Genomic DNA, 7,977 nt, shown 5'->3' on the forward strand with positions numbered 1-7,977 from the left:
GGTGCATTACATCAATTTGCACACCACTGAAGTACATAAAGTCCAAACCCAAAACAACAGCAAAAGCCAGAGCAGAAGCAGGTAAAACAGCTGTAGGCAGGGTCAAAGTCTGATCATGTAAACATATTTCCAGATCCAATCGCCCCAGGGGGCAAGTTGCATCTCCATTTGCCAAGTACAAAGGTCCTTCTTCCCACTTCTTAAGGACTTCTTGTGGGCCCTTACATTTTAACCAAAGATGTTCATGTAAGAGAGTATAGGTGGCTCCAGTGTCAAGAATAGCTTTACCTTTCCATTGACGAATAGACAAAGGTACAATCAATTGGCGTGGTATAGATACAAGAGGCATAGGTTTACTGGGTCCTTGGCTAGACTGAAGCTTTTCTTGGAAGGGTAAAGCTGGAATAGGTGGTAATGTTGTGACTGACCTGTTTCCTGCAACACGCCCACTGGGTTGAACTGGAATTTCTGAATGCCCTGAATTTACTGGTTTAGACTGGCATTTGTTGTTTTTGTACATTGGACAGGTGCCAGGATCATGCTGTCCTCTACATCTCCAGCAAAGCAGTTCTGGCCTATCAGGAGTTTTAGTATAACTTCCTGTAGTACTTGTTTTTAAAAACACAGCTCCACTGGGAGGATGAGCTCCCTTTCGTTTGTATTCCTGTTGTTGTTGCCGGTCTTTTTCCAATTGATGTCCAAGACGTACAACTTCTTCCACAGTGGTAACCCGTCCCCGCAACTGACTGGTAAGATAAGGATTAATGTTTTTTAAGATCATTTTAACAATATCCACTTCATTCATTGTAGGTTTCCATTTTTTACACAAGGCTCTGTATGAAAAAGCAAAATCTCTTATTGGTTCATTTACTCTTTGTATTCTGGTACGTAATCTTTCTGCCAGTTCATCCTCATAATCTTCTGATAAGAAAGCAGACATGAACTGTTTTTCAAAATCTTTCCAATTCTTCACGTGTTCTCGGGCAATTTCCCACCAATCACGGGCCGTGCCATATAGTACACTGCGAAGAGTAGCAAGTACTTCAGAATCAGTTAATGGTCTAAGAGCAAGAAAATCATGACATTTAGATAAATACAGTAACGGTTCAGAATCGTCTTGAGGTCGGCCATATGTAGGAAATGATAATTTAATTGGATACTTGCCATCCATAGAGTTTAATGCAGATCTCCTAAAATTTAAACATCCATGATTCACCAAACCTCCTTCAGTTTCAGACAACAAGGGGTCAATATCTGATCCAGCAGTGACCATGCCTGGTCCCGATTCTATTTTTTTCTTGACCTCCTCTGTTGAAGTCTTCTGCAGAGTTTCAAACATTCGCTGTAACTCCAATAGCTGAGAATGACATGTTTTTACTTCAGTATGCAAAGCTTGTGTGTTAATCTGACTGCTTTGAAAATCCTGTTGAAACTCAATTTGTAATTGTTGAAACATCCATTTCAATTCAGAAGTCAGTACAACAGACATATTGTGTACTTCCTCTTTAACAAGACTGTTTATGGTTTTCACAAACAGTTCACGTTCTCCGATAACCTCCGTCTTAATGTCTCTGAGGAGACCACCGACCTGTTGATAATGTTCTTCCCCAATGGTCACTTGATTTTGCAACCTCTGAAGCATCTCCTGCCAATAGATTTTATGACTAGTAGTGAAATCAGCAATAATTTCCTTAATAGACATGAGAGTAAATATGTCTCTAGCCGGAGTTGGAGCAGGCAACAAGCGAGGTGGTGGTATTGGTGAAGGAACCTCCACATCCAACTCAATTAAAGATCCAGGAGATGTTAAGGGTTGAACATGAGGGCTAAAACTAAAATCACCGGCAGGGCTTTTGTGTCCAGTGTTCTGTATAGACAAATCAAGATTGCTTACACCCATGAAAGGATCAGGGGACTGCATTTTTAGAAAAAAAAAGAAGAAAGAAAAAGAGAAAAAAAAAATACAATACAATAATTCATAAATATAATTTCCAGGGAATATATATATATTCGTCCCATCTGGGGTGCCACTTTCTGTAACGGTGCTACTAGAATAAATACATTTGGGGTGCCAGGAAGGGAAATACCCTTACCAATAGAAAAGTAATCAAAACAAACAATAACAGAGAAGCAACAAAACATAAAAAAACATGAAATAAGCACCATTACCAGACTACAGATACCAGTGACACAGGGGCCACCTGACCTGCACCCTGAAGCAGAGTTACTATCAAGTAAACAAAAAAAGATTACAATTAATTACAAAAAACTAAATATACCTGTTTTTGTAAGAACAAAAACCAAAAGAAATACAGAGCACACCTAATAAGAAATAACCTTAAGTACCATACTCTAATAAAACTATACCAAGAAATAAAGAAAACAGGACACCAAAGTTCTGAGGCAATTAATAGTTGTATTATTCAAATCAGAGCCGCAGCACAAGCCACACAATCACACTCCTAACCCCTACCAATAAATAATTAAGCGTAATGGTGAATTAGCAATACACACTAAAAACCCTAATCACATTTAATTCAGCACCTGGGTTTTTTAAACTAAACACCTAATAACAAAGTATTTATACAAACAAAAAAATACCCGTTATAAACTATATAAAAGTTAGCAGAAAACGAGAAGTCTATAAATAAATAAACAGACTTAGAAGGACTATATACTTTGTCTCAAATCGTACATAATAACTAACACAGTATAACGACAAGAGTTAAAGAAGGAGTCATTAGAAACGTAATAATTACCAAAAGAAAAAGAAACAGAAAAACAAACAACGAAAATAGAACAAAATACAAGTACCCACTGATTTACTTTCTGGGTCAGCGTTTGTCAATACACACCATTCACTCTGTAGATTTAAATTAACAGTCCAACCCCACTCCTACTAAGGACTGAAGAGACCTCCATGAATTTTGTATCCCGTGTAATATAATCCATCCATGTTTGCCGCGAAAAACCCATTTAGGAATTCCACCACATCAGAGTCCTCCACGATTGTTTACATATTCACAAGGTTCCACTTCCAGCCTCAACCCAGGTAGTCGAAAGCCGAATCTTGTTCATCTACTGAAACGCCGCTTCATACTATAGTGACAAACGTAGAACAGAGTTTAGAATTAAAGATTACTACCCCAGAAAACAGCAGTAACGAAAAACCACAGTCCAGGGAAAAAAAAGAAAATACGCTCTCTCTCTAGAAAGAAACCGGCGCCTTATTAAGGCTAAAGGGGGCGTGTCATTTATTACACTCAATTTTCTTAAAAGGACAGACAGGGAGAACCGTGACTCGTCACAAGTCTACAAGTGGATACTGTATATTTCAGGGAGCTCCATAATTAAGTATTTTCCAAGAATGCAGTTAACAAATACTGTATATTTCTACAGTGCTTAAAAAAAACATATAGAACATGGTTAAAGTAGTAAACGTGTCAAAATATTGTTAAAATCAACATACTTATTTACTTATTAACCACCTGACATAGTCCATATAAAAATGAAATCTAAATACTACTAATACGGGCATCCTTTTGCAAATAAACTATGCAAATTCATATATCTGTGCACATTTTTATGTTTTTTTTGTTGTGTACCATACTCGTAACTGAAGGATTGTATTGTGGGATGTGTAGTTGTTAGTGAAAGTTTTAGGTGGGGAGGAAGACACATTTCAGGGGTGGCGGGCGCCACCCCTTGGCGTCGCCACTGCTGAGACTGGTGACACTGATGCTACAGCTGCAACTTGTAAGACTGGTGCTGCTACTGCTGGGACTGGTAAGACTAGTGCTGCTACTGCTGGGACTGGTAAGACTAGTGCTGACACTGCTGGGAATGGTAAGACTGGTGCTGACACTGCTGACACTGGTAAGACTGGTGCTGACACTGCTGGGACTGGTAAGACTGGTGCTGCCACTGCTGGACTGGTGCTGACACTGCTGGACTGGTAAAACTGGTGCTGACACTGCTGACACTGGTAAGACTGGTGCTGACACTGCTGGACTGGTAAGACTAGTGCTGCTGCTGCTGGGACTGGTAAGACTAGTGCTGCTGCTGCTGGGACTGGTAAGACTAGTGCTGACACTGTTGGGACTGGTAAGACTGGTGCTGACACTGTTGGGACTGGTAAGACTGGTGCTGCCACTGCTGGACTGGTAAGACTGGTGCTGCCACTGCTGGGACTGGTAAGACTGGTGCTGACACTGCTGGGACTGGTAAGACTGGTGCTGACACTGCTGACATTGGTAAGACTGGCGCTGACACTGGTAAGACTGGTGCTGACACTGTTGGGACTGGTAAGACTGGTGCTGACACTGCTGGACTGGTAAGACTGGTGCTGACACTGCTGGGACTGGTAAGACTGGTGCTGACACTGCTGGGACTGGTAAGACTGGTGCTGACACTGCTGACACTGGTAAGACTGGCGCTGACACTGGTAAGACTGGTGCTGACACTGCTGGGACTGGTAAGACTAGTGCTGCTACTGCTGGGACTGGTAAGACTGGTGCTGACACTGTTGGGACTGGTAAGACCGGTGCTGACACTGCTGGACTGGTAAGACTGGTGCTGCCACTGCTGGGACTGGTAAGACTGGTGCTGACACTGCTGAGACTGGTAAGACTGGTGCTGCCACTGCTGGACTGGTGCTGACACTGCTGGACTGGTAAAACTGGTGCTGACACTGCTGACACTGGTAAGACTGGTGCTAACACTGCTGGACTGGTAAAAATGGTGCTGACACTGGTAAGACTGGTGCTGACACTGCTGGACTGGTAAGACTAGTGCTGCTGCTGCTGGGACTGGTAAGACTAGTGCTGCTACTGTTGGGACTGGTAAGACTGGTGCTGCCACTGCTTGACTGGTAAGACTGGTGCTGCCACTGCTGGGACTGGTAAGACTGGTGCTGACACTGCTGGACTGGTAAGACAGGTGTTGACACTGCTGGACTGGTAAGATTGCTGATACTAGTGCTAAGACTGATCGGACTGCTGAGACTGTATGATGCCACGATTTAGAAGACTTTGATTTAAATATATAGTTTGCCAATCCTCCTATGACCTGATCTATCGAAACGCTGTAACACTTCCTCCCGGGACACCTCCTTGTCTCTGTGGACATAGCGTGGCAAGGCCATTCAGTCTATTTTCACCCATACTGCTGCGAGACCAATCAAACATGTCGAAAGGATGCACTGTTAGTTTTACACTTGGGACGGGGCAAAAAAGGCTTTTTTTGTTTGTTTGATAACCAAACCAATACACTTATCATATATACTCATCAACACAGACAATGTTGCTTTAAATTTACAAAAATACACTTGTTCAATAAAACAGCTTCTGGTGTACAGAGGTCAAGGTTGAATGAGGCGCACTGTTAGTGTCACATTCATGCTGAAACGTAGCTGCTGTTTGCTTCAGTATCCAGTGCGTTGTTACTGAACAAGCTGTTTGAAGATGCTGAAAACGATAAAAATCACCCTTAAAGATCGGGTCTATGAGTTGGCAAAAGCCATTCAGGTGACAAAGACTTGAGATAAACACATTTTTTTGTTTTTTATTATTACTACCCAGACGTATTTGTAATTTTTAAAGTAAAGTAAGTTTGTTTATATTGATTGATGGCACTGGTGAGCTTGTAACATCCATAGAATATAAAATACTTCCTGTGTTAACTGTTATTCAATAGTACTGTTTGTGCATCTTATAATTTTAGCCTTCTATTTAAATTGCGGAATAACGCAGATTTTTATTTATGTATTTTTTATTGCGGAAAACTAGGATACCTGGTCATAAACCACAATATTAACCAAGATATGCCTGAATTTTTTACTCTTAGTGTCACAATTTCTTATAAAGCTGAAAGTGAATAATGTAAGAAATCACAGAATCAGCATCAATGAAGCCCATATAAATAAAGCAAACACAGCTGCCCGGATTACACATTTTCTACAACACATCAGTATTAAAAATAGTGCTTCCTTTTTTTTTCTCTCTCTAAAGAAAACATTTGGACAGCTGAACAGTGAATTTATGGATAGAATTGCCTACAATTCTTCTAGCCCATAGCATCAAATACAATGCATGAAAAGTACTAAAACCTAACAGATATGAATTGTTATATTGGAGGAGGGGGAAGGCGTTGCCATCGTGCAAGAAAAAACATTGATTTATCAAAACGTATCTCAGCTAAACATCACATTGCACAGGACTGTCAGCAGAAAAACAACATTAATATAAGAAATACAATCACTAAACATTCGCACCCAGAGTTGGCTTCTTCTGAAAGAAATGCTATAGACAGTTGTACTAACGAGAACAAAAAATGGGATTGGATCTGAATTCACTGGAGTCGGATCATGTGAAGGTGTTGTACTAAGCGGATCTGGATCAGACTCCACTTATCCGTAATCTTGATCCAATTCTGGAGCTACACACGGCGTAACTAGGGAAACTGACCAATGAGATGTCTGTGTGGTGCGAAGTTTCTATACAGTCTGAGATCACAATAATGTTATGAAGAAATGGCAAATAAAAATAATAATAATATGAAAACATGTTGATTAGGCCACTCTTAAAAATTGAAATGAGCACATTATTAAAAAATAAATCTTTAGATATATTGTTGTACTTTTTATTTTTCTTACAAAAATGTAAGTAGCTGAGTTTTACCAAGGCGGCCGCCTCGGGTGCCTCAATGTGCGCTACACCCCTGCTTTAGTAGTAGGCTACTCACTGTCAGCAATGTATTGTATGTTTCTTTGCTAAGCTCCGATCGCTCATCTCATACACCTGCAAATAGATGACAGAAAAACAAACCAGTGTTTTTATTTAGTAGATTACATGGGGGGGGGGGGGGGGCATTACAGCTGTGGCCAAAAGTGTTGCATCACGCCTTATAGAATTAATAATCTTACGTTGACATATTGAAATTACCTATTGCTTTGTAGTTTTCCAAAAATTGAAAATGTGACATTTCGAAATTTATGAAATACTGTACTACTATTGTACTTTCTGGTATACTTTTGAGATGCCATTTTGTAGTTTCTTAGATTGCATGATGTTAAATAAAATATCGAAATTATGTTTATACAGGTTTTTTTTTTTTTTAAATTATGTCTGCATCCTAATATTCTACTAGGTGATGCAAAACTTTTGGCCATATATGTAAATTTATATTCGAGTACATAGCCTACGGTGTGGTACTGACAACTACTGTACCGCTGAGTGCATACCGCTCCTGTGTGTCCAGGTGCATGCTTTACACTGTGAAAATGCCCAGCGGTGCTGCGCCACGCCTGTCTGTCCCGGGGCTTAACTCGGCGGGTAAAAGTTTCAGTCTTTGGCTCTCGGGTTGTTTAAAAAAAGCTACTATGGATTTTTAGATGGAATTTATATGGATTTTTAGTGTCCTGTCTTTATTTGTTCAGAATTCTGACTAAAACCAGGAAAAGTGAACATATTACCCCTGTTTTGGCCTCTTTACATTGCCTTCCTGTGCAGTATAGAATTGATTTTAAGATTTTGCTGTTAACTTACAAGGCCCTGAATGGATTAGCACCTAGCTATCTGCAGGAGTTACTGACCCCGTATCTTACAAACCGCACTCTGAGATCACAGGATGCAGGGCTCCTGGTTATTCCTAGCGTCAACAAAAGCAACACGGGAGGTAGAGCTTTTTCTTGTCGAGCTCCTAAATTATGGAATGCTCTACCTTCGTTTTGTCAGGGAAGCTGGGACCGTTACAGTTTTTAAGTCAAGACTAAAAACGCACTTTTATAAAATGGCTTTCTTATCTTCGTGGGTGTAACAGGGGAGATCTGGACTGACTATCTGGCACATGCGTGGTACTGCAGGAAGAAGTCAGCAGTCTCGTAAGATCTGCCTGTCAGTCATGGCGATGACAGGGAGAGGTGGGGAAGAGGGTGTGTTGGCTTTCTCTCTCTCTGAGTGGCTGTGAGGCGGGCCTTGG

This window comes from Acipenser ruthenus, chromosome 34 (assembly GCF_902713425.1).
Source record: "Acipenser ruthenus chromosome 34, fAciRut3.2 maternal haplotype, whole genome shotgun sequence".
Taxonomy (NCBI): domain Eukaryota; kingdom Metazoa; phylum Chordata; class Actinopteri; order Acipenseriformes; family Acipenseridae; genus Acipenser; species Acipenser ruthenus.